At 36.5% G+C, this 25,535-nt stretch overlaps 2 long non-coding RNA genes across 5 annotated transcripts in view; one reads left to right on the forward strand and one right to left on the reverse strand.

Moving 5' to 3' along the window:
- The window catches only part of LOC103462655 (uncharacterized), a 70,287-nt gene extending 62,267 nt beyond the window's left edge, over positions 1–8,020 (reverse strand). For 2 of the 4 annotated variants that reach the window (XR_014086975.1, XR_014086976.1), the window contains exons 1-3: positions 7,847–8,020; positions 6,438–6,509; positions 6,285–6,343 (exon numbers count right to left, since the gene is read on the reverse strand). This is a non-coding gene — a long non-coding RNA (uncharacterized LOC103462655). Of the gene's footprint in view, positions 1–5,278; positions 5,870–6,284; positions 6,344–6,437; positions 6,510–7,817 lie in introns of those variants that run through there. The other 2 variants (XR_014086974.1, XR_533368.2) reach the window with 2 other exon arrangements.
- Positions 1–25,535, forward strand: part of LOC145551156 (uncharacterized) — a 246,365-nt gene that overhangs the window by 193,091 nt on the left and 27,739 nt on the right. The gene's annotated exons all lie outside the window — the stretch shown is intronic.

Below are 25,535 nucleotides of genomic sequence, written 5' to 3' on the forward strand. Positions count from 1 at the left end.
ATTATTGAAGAATATTGACTACTTTTGTCAAATCAATGGGGCAGCAGGAAAAAAAGTAGCATTTCATATGAAAGTCACACTCAAATCATGGCCATTTCTGTTTGAAGTCTTTCACCCTTTCAAGAGAACATAAGCAGATCAAAGACTGAGCAGAGCTGCTAAGATAGAGGGGGAGGTATGTGTGGATGAATGAAGAAATTCGTCCTGAAGGGAATGGCCTCAGTCCACATCACAGTGCCAGGAAGGGAGACGATTTCTCAGTGAGCACACATATTTTCTTTCACTCCTCTGTGTGTGTTTAAATATCATTACTTTTGCCACTTTTGCTGTGAAGAGGATTTCAGTGTCAAACTATTGGTAGGTCTTCTCACCAGTCATTTATTTGACTCTGTTATGAGGTTTTAGGGGTAATTTCAGTAAAAGTAGTGAACCATTCTGGGAATATTAGTAATATTTCCATTAATGACTTTGATCCAGTACAGAGGACAGGTTTCAGGGAAATCACCATTTCCACCAATGGACCTGAAGTAATAAACACATAATCAGTTGTGTGTTCTTTTACAAAAAAGTAGAAAATGATCTGAAATCTTGAAAAAGTTGGACATTGTTAGTTTATGACTGATTGCTTCTGAGAAGCGATATTCTTATTGATCACAATATCAAATTTGAATCCTAATTTGTATAACAAAGTTACCAAATTATGCTTTGACTAACACATCAACCTGTTTGATTTTAAACAACAAGCTTTCTAAACTGTTAGGAGAGTCTTTGCTGTGCGCTACACCGTTCTGCTTCTGCATCTCATTCTGTGTGCAGAGACGTTCACTCTGTACTTTTAGTTTCTGCTTACTTAATCATGTTAAAAGAATGAAAGTGAAAATACTTTGAAAAATATGATGTTTCAGTTCCAGCATAAAAGACTGGTTGACAATTTTCACCAGGTGCTTGTAAAAATATTTGACAACGTGGTCAAACTCAGATGCTTATGGTAATAGACATGCACACAGTGCAAAAGCCTTTTTACATACAAATAGAAAGGTTACGCGTAATAGTGTGCATCATCTTAGGGTTAGAAAATTTACCATACTACTGTCATTAATTTCCCTATTTTGAACATCTGAGATTCAGTTACACAAAAATCCTCACCTATTTTTTTTTTTGCTAACGTAATCAGGCAGCCATTTTTACATGAGACAGTAATAATTTATTTCTGCCTCTAATAGCCTATACATCACTGGCAGGGTGTATATTTCTTTTTCCTGAAGCATGAAGGCGAAAAGAAATCTTAATGATTTGCCCTTGCTAGCATAATTTTAATTATGGATTTTCCTCTACAAGATCAATTTGGCAAAAAAAAAAAAAACCTTGGTAATACAAGCTGTACATTCTACTATATTAAATATTTGATATCCATTAATTTTTTTTATGATTAATGTTCTGGTAAAGAATCATTTTCTTTAAGTCCCTTGGTTTTATTGCAGACTTAATTAGGAGTTTTACTCCTAAGGACAAGGACATATATCGCACCAAACCTTTGCATGTTGAAGAAATAAAACCATTTAATATTGATTTTTAGGGAATATTAAGCTTGGATAAGAGCAGCCTTTATACTTGTTCAAAGAATAGAACAAGTTTTTTATTTGTACGTCAGTAGGGAAATTTGTATGCATCAGCAACAAACTGACAAGCAAATCAAAGCACCCAGATTCACACTGGAAAGCAATAATGAAAGAATAAAGACGGGAAAAAAAATGTTTCGGTTGTGGTTAAAATAAAAGGTGCTTTAAATACTGGAAATTTTGACTTTAAAATCTGTGATTATTTATAATCTTTCAGAAGATTTGTCTCGTAAGGAGGCTCCTTGCTTTGTAGCAGTTTCCATAATTCAGTTTTATTTAGCTGTCAACATTTGATTTAAGGTAATTTTATTTATATAGCACATTTTCAGCAACAATGCAATTCAAAGTGCTTTTAGGTCTTGATTCATATATTGCAAATGAAATACTTTATTTATTAAATGGTGTTTGTAACTGCTGTCTTGAAGCCCGTCATTCTTTATGGCTCCACGCCGAAATCAGATAATTTTTTTTGCAAAAATCGACCTTTGTAATGAGAATATGTCAAACAGATGTGTGCCCTCCCATTAATGACACAGCAAAAGGATATAATAAGCACTTTTGCTACAAAAATCATCTATGCAGGTGGTGCAGCTGGTAGAAAGGGCAACTTTCCCCTCTTTCACTGAAAACAGTCTCTCTACTGAAGAAGCTTTTTCCCAAAGGATAATAAAAATATCAAAAGCTTAGAAAAAAAAACAAAAGGTATGTAAAGGCAATCTTTTACAGGAGCTTTTCCTTTTTATGTTTTTAATGACGGTAGTCAGAACCAGAGAAGTAATATCTGAATCCAGCCTGAATTTTAGTGTTTAACAGTTTTAATCACAGACTCGTTTGATACTGTGGTAAATCGCATACACACAGAGTGCTTTTAAATCCCTTGGTTCTACAGGTGGCCATTTTTCCATCACCAATGTAACAGTGGTGAACTATGAAGGCTAAAAGAAAAAAAATATATTGGAAAAAAAATATATACACATGCCTTAAAATACCATCATGTAATGCACGATCATAAATTTTAAATCAAGTATTGAAATTTCTCATCAATTGTCTTGACACAATGAATGAGCCAGGACAACTCATTCATTCGTTAACCTGTACTCAGTACTGTACAGGTTAACAGTACAGTACTGTTAACCTGTACAGTTAACCCAAAATTGATACCAATCTCCCAATATTGTACCCATGTATCATGTGAAACAACTTTAATTTAGAACAGATATGTCCAAGTCTAGTCCTCGAAAACTACCAACCTGCATCTTCAGGTGTATCTTTGCTTCTACACACTTGAATCAGACAGCTCAATTTCCTCATCAGCATTTCTTCTGTTCTGCAGAGGCCTGGTAAGAAGCAATTCATTTGGTCCAGGTGTGTTGGAGAAGGGATGCACCTAAAAGTTGCAGGTTGGTAGCTCTCAATGTCAGGACTGCAACAGAGCTGTCTTCAGCCACTGGGCCAACAGTTCTTATGCTTTTAGGGTTTTGTTTTTATAGTCAAAGATAAACTACGAGAATAATTCAGCAGAAAAGAGTGTTTTTGATCTTTAAACCAAGTCATTGCAGTAGAGAAATCAAGTTTTTATACTATGAGTAAAAGGCTTATTCAAGTTATCTAAATAACTTAATTCTCTTTTTAGCATGTCCGTTCTATTTAGCTTCTCTACTATTGGCACCGCATGCTCCATATTATCAGGTTGTCATATATGCTTTTCTAAAAATACACATATGACAGATGTTTAAGGATGACCAACAAGATAATGATCTGATAAAACAAGCTAGAATCACCCCAACCTGAAACGATAGTTCAGCCCCAAAGAAGCTACAGTAGTGCATGCTGTCCATTCTTTAACAGAGTATCCTGATGTTATCTGATCAGAAGGGACCCCAGTGCCTCCCTATCTCTAAACACTGAAATGTTAGAGGTCTGTACTGCATATGAGGAGATATGGGAAAAGAGCAATAAGAGAGAATAATGAGCAAAGTTCCAAAGATGGAGGTTTGTACATTGTAATGATTCTTGCAACAGTTCAATGAAGAAATTGCTGCTTGAAAGTAATTTTCATTCTCCACTATATAATAGTGAGAATCTCAACTTGTAAAAAGAAATACATGTAACACACTCTCCCTCGCACACCTTTCTTGTCAATCAAATACTGCCAGAAAAACCACATTACATCCAATATGTAATATAATGCCTTTTTGCAGGTTCAGAGTTGTAGATTAAATGGGAAAAAAGCTGCTAATAACCAATATTGCAGATAAAATCCAAGTTTTAGCATTTTATATGTACGCTTGAATATCAAAATTTCCATTTTTCCCCCCCCAATTTTCACGTTCGGCTGTCCAAAGCTTCCGATCGACTCTGCACAGCTTCATATATATCAGCCCCTGTCATATAGAGCCATGAAAATCATATAGTTCTTGAATTCACATTTAAAGTTTGCACATCTTTGTACTCGGTAGCTGCCTCGCTTATGTAACTGTTCTGCTGGGAACAGCTTTGGCACAATGCACTCATTTTGGGAATGCTGCAACACATTTGACATGGAGGAGTGTTTCTAAATGTTCTCAGGCAGCGGAGCAAAAATGCTGTTTTCTTTCCTTTGATGCCCTTTTGTCATTGTTGATCTTGGATCTTGCTGCAGAAAAGCCAAAGTATAATATTCAGTTCACTTAATTGTACTTGTATGTTTTGAGCATTTTCTTTTGTGTACCCAAATCGAGAAAAGAAACATCCATTGAAGGTTTTCTCTGGCACAATGCCTAGAGCATGAATGATGCAAAGGGATGTTTCTTCAGCAAAGTAATTGTCATTTCATATTTACTCTGCACCATTCTGACAAAATATTTATCTCTTCAATGCACAGGCAGGATAGTAGGTTGGTGTGTAGGCATTAAATTACATTTTATGTTGTTCTATTGAAAGTGGTGCACAGGGACTTAAATACTATTTCAGAAAATCTTACTCTGCTACATTTACTGCTTACTTGGGATTTCTCTCCAGAATATGAATATTGCTCCCACATGCCAACCCCCTACGCAACATTCTTTTTCACGTTCATTATCGTCAATAAGTCAAGTATATTCCATCTTTCATCATCATGCAATGCTTTCCGACCACAGCACCTTTTTTTTGCAATGTAAACCAATTTATTTCTCCCCTCTATTGCAGATAATATTAAACAATGCCTTAAGAGTGGAGGCCGTCTGAATGGGAATGATTTATTACAAATAGAGAAGTCTGTTTGTTGGTTTGCAGAGCTCTGCAGTGTAAAATAAGCTCATTTATATTCTATATTGCTCAGGCTGCCTCGTTTAATATTCCTGTCAGCATTCTTATGCCATGCCTTCTGTTGGCTTTGCCTGTAATAAAGCCGCTGCCTCTGAAGAAGTGTACAAACAATGTTAAACACATTTCATCAGATTAGCGCAAAGCACTTTGAATACCTTTTGTAAAAAATAGCAGGGTCAAATGAGGGCACAGGGCTCATTTTGTGATGACTGATTTGGTGAACAAAGAATTTGCTGAACTGAAAAAGATAAGCAGCATAAAACGGTCTTACATCATATGAAAAGCAACCAGAATCAAAACATCTTAACACAAATATTTAAAAAAATAATCAAAGCATTGAGGATCAATTATGTTGCCTTTTTTATTTTATTGGGATTTTATATGATATGACAACACAAAGCAGGACATAATTGAGAAATGGAGGGGAAGATTGTACAAGGCCTTCCTAAAATTAAATGAGACATGCATATTTATTAAGCCAATTACTCTGATACCTCTCAATAAAAGTGTTTAACCAAATGCTTTCAGAAGTCACCTAACTGGAAAACAAAAAGCATCTGTGTGTAATTTAATATGTAAATACAGCTGTTCTGTGAAGACCTCTCAGATGTGTTAGAGAACAAATGACATCATGAAGACCAAGTGGGGAAAAGCTAGTATTGGAAGGGTTAGGTTCTAAAACATTATACCAAACTTTTAGCATTTCAAGTTAGAAAGAAGTAATGGAGGTAGGAGAATCTGTCAACAAAGCAACTAGTAGTTTCAATAATTCCCCAAACTATAGCCTTTATGCAAGAAAGTCAAGGAGAAAGTCATTGTTGGAAAAATAGAAACATGGAGTCACTCAGTTCAAATGTGGCAAAAACTTCACTTTGAAACACGGTGGTGGCAGCATTATTCTGTAGAGATGCTTTTTCCAAAAGATTTCTCCAAGAGTTTGCCGTTCATAGACACTAATTGAGCTGTTGTGTAATAAGAAAATAACATTCAGCCTCTCGATGTTTAATGGAGTCATATTTAAAACTCCAGGCCTAAAAAAGACGACAGCTTAAAAAGATACTGAAAAGAAACATCGGTATTGAACGTATTATCACTGAAAATACTGTTATTTCTGAAATAAATGTATAATAGAAGTATCTTAAGTGAAACAAAAACTGATCTTGAAACAAGATTAATAACTACAAATTGTGAGAAAATGTGACTTAAAACATACTCTTATTAAAGACCAACATTTTTTTGAGGACTCGAGAAAAAGCTCATTTTGTCTATTGCCTACATCAGGCATAGACATTATAGCTAACAAACAGAAGGAACTTGTTAGGAATCTAAAAGTAATGTAAAAAGAGTATAAAAATAATCTTGTGTGGACCAGCTTACCAGGTGATGTTCCCTGAACTCTGAAAGGCAGCTGCGCCATCAGTAGCACAATGCCACACCTTTAGGGAGCACAAGAGACTTCTATTCATTTGCACACTTTGCAAATGCCAGCAAAAAGTAGCCATTAAAAACAGGATGATTCTCAGTTCCTACCCTCTTCAGATTGTGTTCAAGGAGGCCAGACAGAGAGCATGATTTTTATTCAGGTCATCTGGTAGAGTCCCTCTGTGGATGGAAACAAAGATGCAATACAGTAACTAGCTTGCTTCCATTCTTCCCCACAACACTCTGCAAAGTGGTCTCACAGTTAGCATCATAATAAAGTCCCTTTTAATGGCGCAAATAGGGATATGAGAGGAAGTGAAGTGCCCAAGGGAACGGTTTTGTCTTCTGATGCGGTGAATGTTTTTTTTCTAATCAAATCTGAACACATGGCTGATGAGTAGGGGCCCTGTGCTAATTGGCACCGCTTGTCTGCTGGTGGTTGCGCGCCTTTAAGGACCCAGCAGCATCCTGTTGGTATTCAGGGGACTGCTTTGTGCTCCTGGAAGTGATGCCACATTATTAGTTGGAGGTACCCAGGACCCATCCACTTACTTAACAACGGGGTCTTTCCCTCAGCAGTAAGAGGGATCCAACCCCTCAGCTATGTGATAAACATCCCTTGAGATGATAGCTCTGGAAGGGTTTCAAGCTGAGAGCAACACTTAGGAACAAGCCAATCTTTGTGCTCAAAGCTAAATTGACAAAGGGTTTTTTAGAAGAAAAAAAACTAATTATAGTTATAATTAACCTTCTATTTAAAAGTATAACAGTATTTATTTTAGGACAGTCCTACATTTGGATTTCGATGAGTTGTCCTTCTTATGAACTCAAAATTGCTCCAATTTTGGTGTGTTGCAGTATTACAATAACAAGAATCACCAAAGCTGTACAGAAACCATTTAGAAAAAAATCCTTTGAACATGGTCACAAATGGAAGAGCGTAGTTGTTTTCAGGTAGAGATTGTAGTCTGCCTGTAGTTTGAGCAATAACAGCAAAGGAGGCGAACAAAGACATTCGCTCCCTTCCAAATATTAAATTAACATTCGCCTGGTTCAACTCGACACTTCTCTCTTTTCAGTGGAGAATGGTACAATGCAGGCCATTTCCGGTACGCTGGATAGCATGGAAATATCATGAATCACTCCACAATGTTTAGCTTTTTAACATACAAGAGATAACCTCTCCATGTATGTTTTAGACAAGTTATATCAAATTTCACCTATCATGAAATTAGATCATGCTTTAGATTAAACAGTTAAATCTTTGTCAAATATTAACTTTTAACAATTTTAATATTAAATAATCAACATATTTTACTAGATAACATACTTAAACCCTAAAAGTGTCCAAAATACTGCGACTGGTTTACTGGCTTTAACTAACTTTTTACTATGCTAGATGAAGCTAATTATTGGTCAATTCGCTAACCAACTGCCCCACACCGATAGCTTTGCTAGCTGTTAGCTTCACTTATCGATATTGCTCACCGGAGTTTCCAGAGTAAGCAAACACTTACCCAGCTCTGTTAATGTCCGCGGTTCACTCAGCGATATCCCAACAATACAACACTCACTTCACACACTTTATCCTCACTTCTCCTTTTTTATCAATAATTTTGTCTGTGCGTTTCTTTCTCTCTACTTCACGCGCTTCTATAACACACACACACACGAACACACGCACACGCACACACACACACACACGCACACACACACACGCACTAGTAGCGTTATCTCTTAGTAATCATGCACTGTTGGTGTACAGCAGTGGTCCTCAAACTACGGCCCGCGGGCCGGATCCGGCCCGCCTCCACATTTGGTCCGGCCCCCTGAACAATACTAGAGAGCATTTAGTTGTTGTTTTTTTCATATACCGTATTTTTCAGACTATAAGCCGCTACTTTCTTCCTAAGCTTTGAATCTTGCGGCTTATAGCCCAGTGCGGTTTATATGAAGATTTTTCTTCAACCACCAGGGGGCTCTTTAGCAGGAAGTGAATCATTGGAAGTCAAAATTGGAAATAAAAGAAGAAAGTGCCCATTAAAAGGGAATTAGGTTTTAAAAGGGAATTGAAATTTGAGAATGTTGTTGATCAGTTAAATAGCATTGAGGGGAAAAAGAAGATTTTTTGTTTTTTAAAATAATACTGGGATCATTATGAGAATTTGAGGTATAGATATTAGGATCCAACAGATGGCAGTAGTGCAACAATAATGGATGCAAGCTGCCGTTAAAATCTAAAGAAGAAGAAGGTACCAGCGCCTATTTTCATTTAGCACATGCTAGTAGCAGACATGAAGGATCAGCACTTTTACTGATACAGTTACCTTTCGGAAACTACCATAATTAGTTCAGTTAAATCTAAACTTGGCAACTTTTTCTTTTTCCACCATAATAAATGTGATATTCAATTGACCTGTTATGACTCAAATTTTGGGTGTCCGCCCCACTCTGCTGCTGCTGCATCGTTGTGGAAAACCTGAAGCGGCAGAGATATTTGCGGTTTATAGTCTGGTGCAGCTTATATGTGTATGTTTACTGTTTAAAAAAAAAAAAAAAAAAACTTTGGGCGTGCGGCTTATAGTCTGGAAAATACAGCATTTACTTCATAAATAGTGATATTTCCTGGATTTTTTCTGTGAGGAACCCAGATAGGGTTATTTGATTGTGCTTTCTGGAAAACAATGAATTTTTATATTTAGGCAGTAGTCCTACAATCGTCACAGTTTTTCTGTTACAAACTGACTCTGGCCCCCCAGCAGAGAAGGGAAAAGTTATGTGGCCCTCACAGACAAAAGTTTGGGGACCCCTGGTGTACAGTATTATAACATAAACACTGTGCGGTTATCAGAAATAGCGTACTCCGATCGAAGGGATGTGCAACTGAGTAGTATGACTTATTTTAAGACAACAGACTATTTACAATTTATGAAAAATTTAAATGGTGCAGAAAAACAAACGTGTAATGTTATTTTAAAATAATTTAAACTCTGCAAATACCAGCAGGTATGTAAACACTTAATGAGGTTGTTGGGCGCACTGATGGTTATGGAGTCCAACAGCTGCTCAGGGAACCCGCAGGATTGTATAAAATTCTTTAACAACCTGATCTGTCATGTTGTTAAAGAAAATAACACCTGGAAAGTAAAGAGAATATTTTGTGATACTTAGCTATGATTATTGAGTGGTTCTCTTTAAGAGCACTGTTTTATTATACCAGTACAGCTTATAATAATGTAGGCCAAAGAACAGTGAATTATTCATCACTTTTTATACTGACAAAGTCTCTACAATATGTTATCAAATCTTGAATTTTAGAGCTTGTGTGTCACCGCCACCACTTGATCAGCCCTTTTGTGTGTTTCTTCCTTTTTTCAACATTTGGAAAGAAATAATTCTCTATTGACTGACATACTGTCTAAGGCTCTTGGGAGCAGTACTCTCACGTAAAAATTATCACATACTCTGCCAACAGAAACCACAAAAGTTCAACCCCACCCAGTTAAATATTCAACATTTACATTCAGGAAAGGACAACATCCTCTAACCTTTGACTTCTATTAGCTAAAATATATTCAGAGATCACAAATGCCCCTCAATACTTTTCTTTTAACTTAACTGCAAGTTCTCTGCTCTGGCCTCATCCCTTTTTGACCTTAAGAATACTATTAATATGTATATGTAGAAAATCAAGTTTAGTTTGAAACATGTTTCTATAAAGGTCAAGTTTTTATAGAAATGATGAGAGTTAAAGGTTGATGATGAAAGGATAGAAAACATGCTCCCCTTTTGATTAAAAGAAGAGGATAAATGCTACTACTTTTTGTAAGTTTATTCTTGTTAAAGAGTGTGGTAACATCAATTTTGAATTATAAGAATTTTTGGTGCCATTTCTTTCTTAACATACTTTTTTTTTCAGGAGTAATTTGATGCATCAGTTTGCCTTTTTAATTGAAAGATTGTGTGTGTGTGTTAATGGAGGTGAAGGGAGGTGGGCTGGTGAAGATTCATTTCATGTTTCATCTTAGGGGCTCTTGAAATTAATTTGCTTTGATTCTATCTATCTATAAAGCCTCCACAAACAATAGTTATCTCATTGAAATATGCATTCATTTCTTACCTCAGATTGATTATGGCTGCATTATTTATACGGACGCTTCTGTTGGCTTTCTCATATCCTGGAAGCTGTTTGCAGATGGTTTCATTGGTATATTTGGTATACTTTCATACACAAATTATAACTGGATTCCTTCTAGCGGATCAAAATTTCTGTATGACACCTAAGCGGAGCAAACATAGCATAATTTGTTGTATGAATTGTCTTAAGATCATTAGATAGCTATTAGTGTATCAACATCAATTTATTACAGTTTTGCATTCATTTCTTATTTATTTCATATGTTCACTACATTTTTAATGTTGCCAAATGCCAAACAAAGCTTATTTCTTTTTTAGTTCTCTTGTTACAAAACAAAAAAAAATAAGACATTTTCACAGATATATAATGCAGTGAAATTCTGTTTTTAGCCGCTGCCACACTGAAAGGTTTGCAACTTTGAAACCATAAACCACGTAGGAAACATGACAAACAAGTAGAAGCTACTGTTGTCAGAGAGGAAATAAACTTCTCTTAGTTGCATGCAAAATGCTATGTGTGGCACATGCAGTTGGACTGAACTCAACACACTTTGCTAAGAAGTATGGGCAGACTTTTAAATATCTGGTTTTACAAAGTTGGCAGAGACAAACCCAGAATGACTTGCAGCTGCAATTGCAGCAAAAGGTTGTTGTGCAAAGTATTGACTCAGGGCGGATGAATAAAAATGTATGCCAAACGTTTCAGATTTCCAATCCACATATAAGAGCTATGCACACAACTTTGTGTCGGCCAATAAAATAAAATCACAATGAAGAACTCTAATGTTTATGGCTGTAATTAGACAAAAAGCGAAAAAGGTCAAGGGATATGAATACATTGGAAGGTAGTGTAAAAGCATTAAATTTACAAAATGGAAATATCATTGAAATGAGTCTTTTTTTTAAAAATCGAACTAGTCTAAAGATTTTACTGTGACTGACAAGTAATCATTATGATCAGATGTCAGTGCAGGTGGGTAAATGTGTTTGGTTTCTCTCATGTTTCTCTAGCAGAATCAATGGATAAACCAGCATCTGCATTTGTGACTTGATTGAGCAATTTGAAAGGAATATGGGACTGAAGTAATTAGTCCTGTGTCGTTTTGGTAAGTAATGTTTAATTTTAGTTTTCAAATGCCTTAATTAGGTGTGCACCAATCCTCAAAGGGACAAAAAGCTGTTAACTATATAATTTTAGTGCTAAAATCTGCCAGGCAGAGAAGGGAGAGGGGGGCCATGAGAAAGCTGACAACAGCAGATGAGACAACGGTACCAAGCAATCTGACAATCTGTTTTGAAGGAGAATGTGTAAGCAGTCATCTAATTTAAACCAAAACTAGGGGAAAAGGTCACAGGTTAGAGCACAGAGGCATTCCCGCACTGAAGATGTCTATTATTTCTCTTTGCTTTGACCATTTAGCCATTCCTCTTGAAGACATAAAAGCATATACCATGCTGCAGTATGTGCCCATGTTTACATCGCCTACACTGAGATAAACAAAAAGATAGACTGAGTACTGTGCAGTTCTATGTATATATCTGACTTCAAATAAGAGGCTAAACCAAAGCAGACAAATATAATAGCAGGATGAGCTTTGTGGTTCCCCAGCCTTGTTGAAAGCCTTTTAATTATATTGTATAAATAGATCCTGTTTGGATGAGTTGTTGGCATGTCTGCAGCAAACACAGATGAATCATTTTGATCAGAGTTTCAATGTGTGTTGCACACAGAAAGAAGCTGTATGAATACTTTTTCAGCAATAATTTGGCAGATGTGACATGAATTCTGGAGAGCTCATATGCTCATTGCTGTGCAGCATCTGTTAATTTCTTTCTTTTTTCCCCCCATAACAGTTCATGTCTGCAACCCCCCCCCCCCCAAAAAAAAAAACATGACATCGTATACTTAAAGTTTATTTTACATAATGCATCTGAACCTTTCATATATACAAAAGCCTCTGGTCCTGTGTAGCAATGTGTTTTCTATATAAAAATAGAAAACACATGTCCTGTCCTCCGACTTTGAACCTCTAGTGAGTGTCAGAATAAAAGCTGTGACATAAAACAGCATAAACAAGGCAAACAAAGAAAGCCAGCTTTATACCTCTGGAGCAGCAACATGCTTTTTTTGGTTTATGTTTTGCCTTTGCCATTTCCTCTGTGGCTGAGTTCAGAGAAAACTGACTGTGAGTAGAGAGTCAAATAATAAGAGCACTCACTCATCCTGAGGGTGGATGTGGACTTAAGAAATGAAACAAAAGAATAATCCACAGATGAAAATAAATTAACATCAACAGTCTTTTATATCGAATGAGAGAAAGTCTCAAAGAAAAGTGCAGTACAGTCAGAAGGAGGATGCGAGGCATTTAAAATGATTACCTCAATAAGTGAGCCCTGGATGTATGTTTTGCTCGTTTGTGTCAAAGTTTAGGAGGGGCACTGATTCCTTTTTAAATTGGGGAGATCAAAGTTTTAGGTTAATCTAGATTTAAATAATTCTTTTTAATGGAGCACTTGAAACACATGGTTACAAGCTGCAAAAAAAAAACATTTTAAACTAGTTTAATTGATTCCAATGTGTTATATGTGGAATTAAATCTTTGCAGAGTACCACTTCAGAGCAAAAAGGGGCACCCACAGACTATCAGATGGCAATGATAATGTAATGTTGGTGTGTATGGGTGCATTGAAAACGCTTATTGCGTACATGGAATGTTTAACTCCAGATGCTGCACGAAGCAACACAACTGTTTTCCCCCTCTGTATTCACATCACAGAACAAAATGAGCAGCAATTAAACACCATAACAAAAAGATTTTAATGTGACAAACAGCTTCATGTGTGCCTTGCGGGCTTAATACACTGCTGACCAAATGTAGTTCAAAGTTATTTTTCTTGCAAGACTTTTTGAAAGTTATACTTTTATTATTTGGGTTCTCATCTGACCACATTTAAACTATTTTACTGGTATGTTTGTTATTTTAAAAGTGAAAGATATTTTTGCAGTGAAGATCAAAAAGTTCATATAAGGGCTTGTCTTACGTATTTTTCGGGCACATATAATGCCATTTTACCTTCAGTTGTTGTTCATTTGTATTGGATCTGTGTTTATTTTTAATGCATTGGATCATGATGATGTATCTGCTCATTGTGTCTGCTACACAGCAGAACTCCACCTAATCCAGTATTAATTATCTCCAAATTTCACTTTTTACGCTTGTTCAAAACCTGATGGGTCCTCAGAGATCAGACATCAAAGACAAATTAACTGCAGCTTTCCAATAACACTTGAAGATAATTTTCACTTTTACAATAAGTAATGAAGAGAAAAGCTAAATGAAATGCATCTTATATATCTTGATGCCCTTCTGCATGACTGCACATCCCCAAATGGACATTAATCTTATTGTGGAAAAAAAGTAATTTGCAGTGGTTAGTAAAACCATCTGAGGAGGAGGAGTTCAACACAAACAAAATATTAACAAATAAATATGCGATGCTCTGCTATAAAGTGTACAGAAACTTCCTTGGTGTTTGTGATTGGATAACATGTTTCCTTTGAATTACCTGCTCTGGTGCTTTCCAGCAGGGTGGATATATATTTCTCAGCAGCAACATCTGTTGTTTTGAAGAAGGACACACCAAGTCAAGCGTGCCTCAAGAGAGATTGTAAAAGGTTAACACAGCAATAGCTACACAGTTTGTCTCCACCACAAACTTTCTTTGTAATACCACAGTTTTCAAATGTTGGGTTAATTGTTTGATATCGGAAAAACTGCCTTGTGTTTGCCCTCTTAAAAGGCAAATAATCAATAGAAAACCTTATAGAACTTGGGAAAATACATTAAAATAAAGATTGGATATGTCATGTTATATGTAATGTGTCAGAAATTAAGCAATGGTCAGCTTGGTTTGTTTTATTACAATCTTTCATCTGTACTACAGAAACCAAATTAATAAAAAAAAAGTCTCTCAGTTGACTTAAATATAATCCCTTTTCCGCATCAGATAGTTTCATTCGTATGCATTTTGAAGACATTGAAGTGATTTTGAAGATTTGAAGTGCACTGCAAAAGAGTATTTTGTGATCTGTGCAATAGCTGGGCTACATTTATTTTTAAGGTGACTTTGAAGGTTGCAGAGGATTTTATTTAGGGGCATCAGAACAAACAGGGCTGGATACAAATACACATTATATGGTGTTTATTTGCTAAAAAAAATCTTTTAAAAGCATGACGTACTGCTGTGTGTTGGTCTATAAATTGTTTCCCTTCCATTGTAGTTTATGGTTGTAATTCATAATAACACAAAATAAATTTAAAAAAAATTTTTCCAAGTACATTTGGAAGGCAATGGAAAAGCTAAGAAATCCATTGGGTTGCAGAAACACTGCATTTTACATTAACTGCCACTGTCAAACAGAGCAGAATGAGCTTACAAAACACTTTGTGACTAGAACACTAGACATTTCACATTTCTGCAACAATATGGGTATCACCAGTAATTAAGTCGGTCTAACAAAAGCACTGATGATACAGTAATGAAATAATCCATGTCACGATTTCTTCCTCGGAGTCATTCAGAAAACCACTGTAATTGAGGAGCAGTTGTGTTATTCCCAGTTCCATTAAAATTTCATCACTCTCGTACATTTTCATGAATGCCATTATTCAAATTATGCTAAATCACATCAGCTTCTCTGCTTGGCAGTGCAATGTCAACCATTCCAATGACCAAGGCAGCAATCTTTAAGGTTAGAGAAGCTCTGCATGTGATTTGACTGCATGCGTTGATAAATTACAGAGTAACGACCATTGACTTGAGATACTTGCCAACCAAAGGAGAAAAGAACACTGAAACCTGTGTTTTTGTAACAGGCGTGTGCTTTATTCCTATGACTGATTTATTCGGCACAAACATAAATAATAAATACGTTTTCTCATAACTGAAAATCCTCCTACTCAGCTTTAAGAGACATATTTTTCAGTTCAACTGAGAAAACTAGTAGTCTGCTGCCCCTTTAAGCCACCTCCTAAGAGCAACATCCTAAGACCTGCCTATCTTAACCTAAGCCACAGAAACATTATTATGACTGTTGCAGAGATTTTGTGATCTGGCTGTTAATATTACATGATAAATAGCTTGATGAATCGAACAAAGCGGTGTGTAATATTAGCTGACCCCATGTTATTAGCTCTGAGAGGAGCCATTAGTGGGTTGACTTAACCTGCCTTAATGAGGTCTCCCTGTTCTGGGAGTGGAGGGGACGATTGGTGCATGCGATATAGAGGGCTGAAGTCATGGAACACACACGGTGCCGTTCACAGTTCCTGTGTTTTAGCTTTTTCCCCGATAACACCAGCAATGAGTGAGGGAGGAAAAGGAACTGGTAAATTTTACTTTAATGATAGTAATCTTTTGGTTTGAAGCATCTTGTTCCTGTCCTTAATGCAGGACAGACAACATCAAGTAACCTGGAAATGTACGTTTGTTAAATCATTCAATCAGGAATAGAGGTAATGTAGGCGCAGGTCAATGAATTTAAGTATTGAAACGTTAAGTTATTAATTAAAGAAGAGAAACTCATGTAGATATTCAATAGAACTTGTCTTTTTGTTAATTTTGGTGATTATGTTTTACAGCTCAAAAAAATGAGAATGTGATGTTTTTCAAAATATTTATATGTTTTTATACTAAGCAGGGTGAGCTTGACTTACTTAGACATACGCCAGTAAAAGTTCAGCCACATATTTCATAGCTCCTGTATCACCACAATATTATGTCTTTGAAAGTTACACTTTTATAATTTTTTTCACAAGAGTAATTCAAAGAATTGTAACAGAATTACATTATATTATAGCTAAAAAAATATTTTTAGAACAATTTGAGTTCGATTCAATGTGACATAATAAATTTGAATGAAGAAAGTATGTGAATTATTGTTAAACAATTACATATGTCTTTTTAGAAGAGAGTCTTTTATCAATATGAAAGAGTGAAACTTAGTGCAACATGTTATTTTTACCATTTCCACAGCCAGTGATGAATTGATCTGTTGTTGTCTCAAGTCAATAATCTGCCATCTACCAGGAAGGTTTAGAGCACTTCATATTAACATTTACTGACAGCTTTTTGGAGATGCCTGTTTCATTTTCCAGCAGGAATTGTAACATACCTGCACTGCGAAAAATACCAACACCTGCTTTAATAACCGTGGTATCGCCTTGCTTTACTGAACAGCAAATCTACTTGACCCAAACCCACAGAATATCTCTAAAGTATTCTCAAGCAGATGAGAGGAGAGACACCAAACCCCAATGCGGACGAGCTGAATTAAAGACGTCAGGACTTCCTCAGCGTCTCATCCACAGGCTAATCGCTTCCATGCCATGCTGCACCGATGCAGTAATTCATGCAAAATGAACCCTGGACAAATTTTGAGTTCATATACCATAGAGTTCATGTTTCTATTTAAAAAAAAGTAATTTATTAAAAATAAAAATAAAGACATAGTTCCGAAAACCTTGTAATAAGTGGGTAAATCCAATGTTGTGAAATTACCCATTTACTCCATTTACTTTCTTTTTTTTTTTTTTACTATTTTTTGCATTTTATACAAAAAAAATTAGCAGATTTTGTAATAGACTCGCACAGGGACCAGAGTAACCATTCACTTCAATGAGGCTTTTAGCATGAGTTCAAATGACAAATAAACTCCTTGAACTTTTTACCTATTAATCATGTGTAACAATACATTTTTATGAGAAATTCTGGGCTTTGCAATCCATCATAACTAAAACTGAGTAAGAAATTAATTATATCACTGCGTGTCTAATGAGCTGCACCTTTTAAACTGACTTAATGTTTTCCCTCCTGCATGGTGATCAAGCTGACTGTGAATCAACCACATTGTAAGCAGCTTTATTTTCACATGGATGTTTTGTCCTTCAAGCAGCCAGCGTTCCTTTTCCACTTTCCATGCAACCCTGGCAGCTACTGCAGTTTTTGCATGACAAGCAATAGCTCCATTCTTATCAGGCTCTGTGGAACAAAATATTCATTTTACTGCACTACTCAGCAAAGCAGTTTTGTCAGCACTTTGTCACTCTCTCAACTCCAGCAAAATAATTAATGTCCTTGTCAATCACACATTAGTGTTATATTTGGAGATCTTTTCACATGTGAAAGGGGAATCGCAAGCAGTCGCACAGAGCAAACAAGAACAGATAAGGAGTCTTAAACTATGGCATTTTTAAAGCTGATGTTGTGATGGAAGTGTGCATAGAAGTTTAGCAATTATGTTTAATTGCATAATATACTAATTTAAAGTTGTTGTTTTTAGCTATTATTACTTCAATGTAACTTCTTATTTGTTACAGAAAACAAATAGACTTAGTAAATCAGAGATATTAAATTTCTGTTTTTAACTAATTTTGGAGATAATAAACAGGAGCATTTTAAATGCAATGTTTTAAATGCATAGTCACTTTTAAGATCGATTAAAATCGGCTTTATTATGAAATATGATGGCAGCTTTTTCCTTCATTAATCGTGTTTGTGAAATGTTCTCAAGATAAAGAGTGAAACGTGCAACTGTGATGAAAAGAAACATTGAGTTGCCATTGTAAATATTTTTTCAGATAACAATAAGAGATTGATGTTTTGCTAATTTACAACTCACACTGCTATTTATGAACTCTCTATCTGTGCTGGTTTAGAAAAGTAGAAATATAAATACTTTTACTGGTCTAAATAATAAATATAGCAATAGATTTCTTTTTTTATTTCAGCCATGTTGGGTACAGTTTTATTATAATCCAGTGTTTCCATTCCAGCTATTATTTTTCATGTCAATCACACTGGTTGAATGCCTAAATTACTAAAATGACACAACGTTCAGCAGTTAAACTTTAACTGTGGGATAATTTTATGGGATCTCATCTGTCAGTCATCAGCTGCATGTGAAACTGGCTTGAATCTGCTCCTCATGTGTCCTTGTGTGAATGACTAAAGAATGAAAAAACACATTTATGTATCAAGATATGAAATCTTCACTCACTGCCCCGTTATCAGGGCTGTGCTTTATAAAGAGACACGTCCAACTAAACCCTCCAAGCAATGGATGTCTATTAACTCCCACTTTATGAACCTTTAAGGTCAGACAGTCTTTTATTTAGTCCGAAAATACGTTAAAGTTTACCTTACCAAACCTATTTTTGTCCTGTCTATACGTAACTGAAAAATTGACATTTAGAAAAAGCTTAACACATTTGTTTGCACGTTTAATCAGCAACCTTTAACAGCTTCTCAACCACATCCAGACATCAGTGGTTATTATTTTAGTTTGTTATAAGTAAGATGGGATATGCATTTGGGTTTTTACATATTTTGACATTTAAATTTATTCCCATTTTTCTTCTTGACCATCTTTTGAACAGCAGTTTTCAAGTCTTGAAACTTATTGTTGATTATACCACATGTAAGTCCAGACTTTGACTGGACCATTCTTACAAATTAAAATGCTTTGAGATTAACCATTCCATTGTGACACGGTCTGTCTAACTAAAAGGAAAACCTCCATTCCAATCAGATTTTTTTGCAGTTTTTTTTTTACATGTTTTTTTGAAAAACTACAAATAGTGGTCACATTGACAGGTTCTCCTACATGACTGATGTCTGCAACTCCTCCTGAACTACCATATACCTTTTTACTGTTTCTTTATTTTCCTTGGTAGGCATGTAAGGTGAACTACCACATCTTGGTAGGTTTTCAGGTGGAACATCCTGTTTTGATTTTGAGATGATAGCCTGAGCAATGCTTTGTGAGATGATCTGACAACCTAACTCTGCTTGAAACGTCTCCACACCTCTACCCTTGACCTGTCTGTTGTGCTGCTTGGTCTTCATCATACTGTTTGCTTGTTTGCTATTTGAACAAGTTGAAAGCAGTCTATGAGAAACTGTGTGATTATATACCACAATAAAACAGTATTTGCATTGTTAAACTCTACATATCCACACAGAGGATTCCTGACTTGACATCTGAAGTCTTTTATGCCACTGTCTTCATGCAGGGTTCTATTTCACAAATGTTCTGCACTTGTACTTCTTGTGACATTTGTTGTTGTCAGAAGACAAACATTACTGTGTAAAACTGGAAATTAACCGCTGTCTCCTCTAACAAAAACAGTCGAAGGGAACAAGATGTCGACGTGACAAGTTTGCAAGGTGACATGTTGACATATTATTATTGTGGTTATTGTTTGAGGTATTATTTTGTGGCAGCGACTTGAATTTCTCCCCGTGGGTGTCAGGTGATTGACAGTCAGCACAGCATAAAAGAACACGGCGTCTAAGATGAAAACGCAAAAATCCAGCCACAAAAAGAGGAAACAACACAACAGATATGACAAAAAAAAAAAAAAAAGCAGAGACTTCACCCAGATGAGGTAATCTAATTTGTCATAATGAAATAATCTGTCTGGCGCACATTCTCTTGCTAAAAACTATATATATATATTTTGGAACAAAATCTGCTTTGACGTCTTTTGGAAGATAACAGAAGGAAGGTCGACATAAATAACTGACCCATGTGTTTACAAGGTGAAGACGGAGATATAATATAGAGGGTATCTGGGTAAGAAAGGAAGATGAGGCAGAAATATTATCTGTCAGTCATGTGATAGACCCTCATTACACTCAGACATCACCAAAGCAGAACCACTCTGCAAGTGTTTATTACACTGGGATTCAGGGAGAAATCGATCCAAAATGACAGCTGTTAGGTCTCGTCCTGCAGAGAATGAAGTTAACCTGCACAGACTGGATGCCTCAGTGACTGGTTTACCAGAAGTTACTGTGTTCGGCTGTCCAGGGGACAGATTCTATCTAAAGATGCTATCTGGTTTCATTACAGCTTCTGGCAGTTGCATGAAAAAAAGGGGGCTGAGGAGAAAGAGAGGTTTAAAAATACATATTGTATAGATTGTGTTGAGATGTGGGTGTTCTTATCTGTGTGGAAAGTTGATGGAAAAAAAGAGACGTGTTTTACAGTACTGAAGTAGCATCGGATTATAATGATAAAACATAGAGTTGCTTTAAAAATTCAAATGTTCAAACGATACTTTCTGATTTCAGTTGCTAGCTACAAAAACACACCTGTTTTAAACAGTCTGTGATCCTCTTCTTTAGGCAGAACGTTGTATTTTGAATGTATATTGTGGTTCCCAGAAGGATAAAGAGACGAACAACTGCAAAAAGGCAACACTTCCAGAATGCTGTACTGTTGTGGGTCTGTGGGGAGCCCAGAACATAGCACAGCTGTTAAGTACTTTTAGCAGCGCTATTGTTCAGTGAAACAAAACAGCCCATTCAGCTTGGCTGGTTTCCAGAGCGCTCCTATAGCAGCCAAATGTTTATCATTGTTTTGACACTGCATAGGACAGGACAGCATGGGGTATGCCTATAGATAGCAATGGCGGGTTTATTTGCAAGTGGAGGGAAAGAGAAGTTAAGGCTACAGAGAGCATCAATGCCACGCGAGCAAATTAGAGTTGCATTGTTAAACACTATTGGCTGCGCTCTCTGACATGTCCCGGTAATATGCATCATTATAATTTTTTTTTTCCTTTGAGGAAAACCCTGTTTAGATGAAGTAGGGCTAATAATACAGACATCATGTTCATCTCTAACAACAACAAGACATGCATGTCCTGCAGAATGATCACGGCTGTTTGCAAAGATCGCTGTTTCCTCTGACCTCAGATCCATCAGAAGTGGTCCAGTCTTGGGTGTAACAGCACAGGACTCATATGAAAGGTGCTACATTATCTGTTATAGCAGGCAGTCCGATAGCGGCTTCAACTGATTGTGCTTCCACTCTCTCCTCACTTGTTTAATGTCTTGGTGCATACAGCCAGGACAGTTCTGCTTTATTCTAATTGCATACTTTCGATTAAAAAAGCTTGTTTTCCTTGATTACTTTGATGTTGAAATGGGAGCAGGGGAGCAATTCACATTCATTCGACAGTATGCTCCCCCTCGTACCCAACCCGCCTCCTACCCCCACTCACTCTTTTGTGCTAACAGCAGTATTCCTATTTATATATTGGCAGTGGAACTAAATTACTGCAAACATCTCTGTGGGCCAGCCAGGCATAACAGATTGGCAGGGTCTTGCATTATGTCAGTGCCCCCTACTGGCTGCTTTTGGTTGCACACTATTGTTCATTCCAAGCACGTATGGCATTCAGAGTTGGTAGAAACACAGTGGAATGAGTTTTTTTTTTTCTTCTTCTTCTTCTTCTTCTTTTTTTTTTTTTTTTTTTACTGCCCTGCTGGAATATTTACTGAAAGAATCCTTCATGACTGCAGCTTCACTCTCCGTGTACCACTGTTTGCACACACCAGAAATAAGCCTTACTTATATTTTAAGCATTTAAATAGATGTAATCATTGTGTGCAGAATACTGGAAAGCATTCGCTTCTCATTTATTTATATAACAAAAGAAAGAATATATTGTTAGAATCCATGCAGCCACGTTTAGGTCAAAAGGAAGAGCCAGTGATACATTAGAAGTATCTCAACAAACTGCAGTGAAAAAGCTTAATTATAGCTAAAATTAAATAAAATTAATTTGTAAAAGAAAACCAAACACAGTTTACTCAAAAGTGTTCATTCAGTTCTTGGTTGGGGTTTCCCTTTGCATGAATTACTGCAAGGTGGCATGAAGGTTATCATGGTGAGGTTGAAGGTTGCTTTAATAGCTGGCTTCAGGTTGTCTGCAATGTTGGGTTGAAGTCTTTTATTTCCCACTTGACACTACCCCACAGTTTATGAGGTTTGGGTCAGGTGAATTAGCCAATTCAGCAATGTGAAGCCATGCCTGTTTAAACCAGGAATTGGTGCATTTGGCATTGTTGGCAGGTGCCATGTCATGTTGGAACGTGAAATCAGTATTCCCATAAAACTTGTCAGCAGAAGGGGGCATAAAGCGCTCTAAATTTCATTATTGTGCATACTTTTTAGTTTGTTTGAAATGTAGCAATCTGTACGCAATAAATATGAGTTTTACTTTCTGAATAGAAGTACAGAAATAAATCAGCTGTTATTGTAGTTTATGTATGTGCAATAAAATTCCCTTAATCTCCTATCTGAAGCAGTATCTCATCTCTTGAGATATGAATCCTACAGAAGGGGCTGACAGGGCAATTTGCTGTGTAAGGAAGCCCTGAAATAGGATGACATTGGGGGTTTGAGGAATTCTTAAACTATGCAGCTTCAAAACGTTACATTCTGAACCTATAACAGCCATACATGGAGCAAAGACATGATCATCTGTGTATCATCCATGGTATTCATTGATGCTAACCCACCAGAGTACAGAGGCAGGACTGTGGGTTGACTTTCCTGCTGAGATGTGAGCATCTCTCCCCAGAGTCCCATCACACAGCGCTACAACACAAGCAAACATCAAGGGACTTTTGCTCTTTTATATTTCAATTCCCTCCCCATTTCTTCTCGCCTAACAGTGGAAAGAAAAAGCAAGTTGTACCAAACGTAACAAACAACAAATAAAACTGGTCTATTAGTACTCACATACAAGTTCAATTAGGAGTGTGAACCGCAGAGTGCTCAGCTGGAGCAAAAGCCTGGAGATTAAAGCAAACAGATAAAAAATAAATACATTTTAAAAAAAAGAGCTGTTTTTGTTGTATCTCTCTAAAGAGAAACAGAAACAGAAGTCATGCAACAGAAAGCTCTGCTCAAGCTGAACTGCACCGTAATTAATGGCAGACATAAACAGGGTCAAACGCAGCCAGCCTAACCGTGTTATCTGTGCGATATTTGGATGGAGAAATATGGATTGACTATGAATTAAATTTACGGACCATTTAAGGCCTTGACACTTGTTACTACATAGACACTTTTGGAGCAACTCTGACATGACTTAATGAGTTTTGCCTAAATGTATTAGCTTACAATACAGAAAAAAAATCTTTATTTTTTTTTTCTTTTCTCGGCAAGTGACGTCTCGTAGTTTAATGGACTGGGTCTACTGACGAGCTCCTTCCTTGTCCCGTGTCAAAGCCTGCGCCAGCTGCATCTCAGGATGAGGCTGTTTGTCTTCATTAACATCTTGTGTTTCTTCTGTGTTTTCATTATCATGGTCCTCACATGTATTTGTCAACTTCAGTGAAAGGCTTTCGACACAACAGAAACTGGGTCACGCCTTAATCATTTTCATGCTATCTCCACCGCTCTCTGAGGTGTTTGTCTTCCATTAGGCGAAGAGAGACTTTCCCACACTGAAGGGGACGGGGAGGGGTTTTTTTTGTTGTTTTTTTTTTTTTTTTGAGCAGCTGCTGCAACACGAACCTGACAGTCTTAAGAGCAGACTGGAATGAAGCTTTGGGTTTTGTTTCCAAATGTACCTCATCTCTCACCTGCAGGATAGCAGCAACGAGACCCGGACGAGGTGAAGGTTAATGTGTTCATCTTGGAGAAAATCAGCTGCACAAACCCACTTAGCTGAACTGAGATGTTTACTGAGGAAACCTTTTGGTGTCCATTACACTTTTTAGTGAGAATGGAATTGCAATGATGTCTAATGTAAACTTTGAAACAAAATATAAACTCTTGGAGTAATATATCAGAAATATAGACTGTCAACATAAAAGTAGGGTTGGATAGAAGAATTATGGATTATTTCAAAGTTTTCTGGATTTCTAAAATAGAAAACCAATTTTATTAATGTAAACCATGGGTTGATGTCATCCTCGTATTTTGAGAGACCACTTGTGTGAAAGAAACTATTTAAATAGACTTATTACTCCACAAGAACATTTTGAATGAACTAATCTTGTGGATTAAAGATGAAATTCAAGGATGTCAGACTTAACAACATTTAGGTTTATGTATTGTTTTGGGTATAGACAAAGCCAGTTTTGTTTCGGTGTTTATTTGTCATAATTTTCAGATTATTTTTGACCTCATTAAAAGTCAGACACTACATGAAAATAGCCATAAGCGTTCCTGAACAGTGCTGAGTTCATTACCTGTGCATGAACTCCCACAATGACAAAACCCATTCCATGCACTCGTATGAATCTGCCTAATTGTGTTCACGTAATGATGTCAACCTCAAACACGCTCCAAACAACAGCACTAATGCATAATGATTATCTTGACCTCTAATTACTCTGCTTAAGGAGCAACAGTTATCATATTTCCATGTTTTGAGACTGTGCTGTGGAGAACAAATTAAGGCACCGTCAGCAGTTTAATGAGCCTTTCAACTATTGTTTTAATCTTTTCTGCGGAAGCACATCCTCATTCCTTGCTCTCAACAAAAATGAATGTACATACTCCTCTTGGTGGGTACGTTTCTGTGATTAGCAGCTGTGACTTAATCTCTTTGTTAATTAACCTTGTTCTTTACTTCCATCCTTCACTAATTTCTTTGAGAGACAATGAAGACGCTTCACCGACTGTGAGCAAGAATATGCTGGAGACATGTTAACAGAGATATGCCATATCTCGCTGAGGGAACTTTAACAAGGGCGGCATAAAGTTGACAGAAAGGACGATCTGAAATCATTAATTTTACTCTAAGTTCATCTTCTGGTCACACGTATGTAGCTCCTGGTGTCACACACTCATTTGTTGTTATAATTGAAAATCACAACTAAAGCATCGTGGTTCCAAACTACCACAGTGGTTGAATGAATGGATGGAGAGCTGAACAATATATTTCAATCATCACTGAAAAATCCATGCTGTGCCACTGAGCAACAGTCAACCAAAGTGTAAGAGAAGATACACACTATTGATGCACTTAATTGTATTTTCCATAGAAATATTGATGTGGACTTCAGGTCAGATGGATCTATTTCTTTCAAGCTTTTGGATGTTTTACAAAATCAGCAAGAGCCACTAAGTGTAATCATAGATCCTTCTTCCAGCAGTGTTTTGTTGTGGACTACCTCTGTTTGTTTATGGTAGTATCATATTCTAAAATCGTATCCCCTTGTTGTAATCTATCACTGAATAAAGTTAAAAGGAAAAGA

Source organism: Poecilia reticulata, chromosome 3 (assembly GCF_904066995.2).
Source record: "Poecilia reticulata chromosome 3, P_reticulata-male-v2, whole genome shotgun sequence".
NCBI lineage: Eukaryota > Metazoa > Chordata > Actinopteri > Cyprinodontiformes > Poeciliidae > Poecilia > Poecilia reticulata.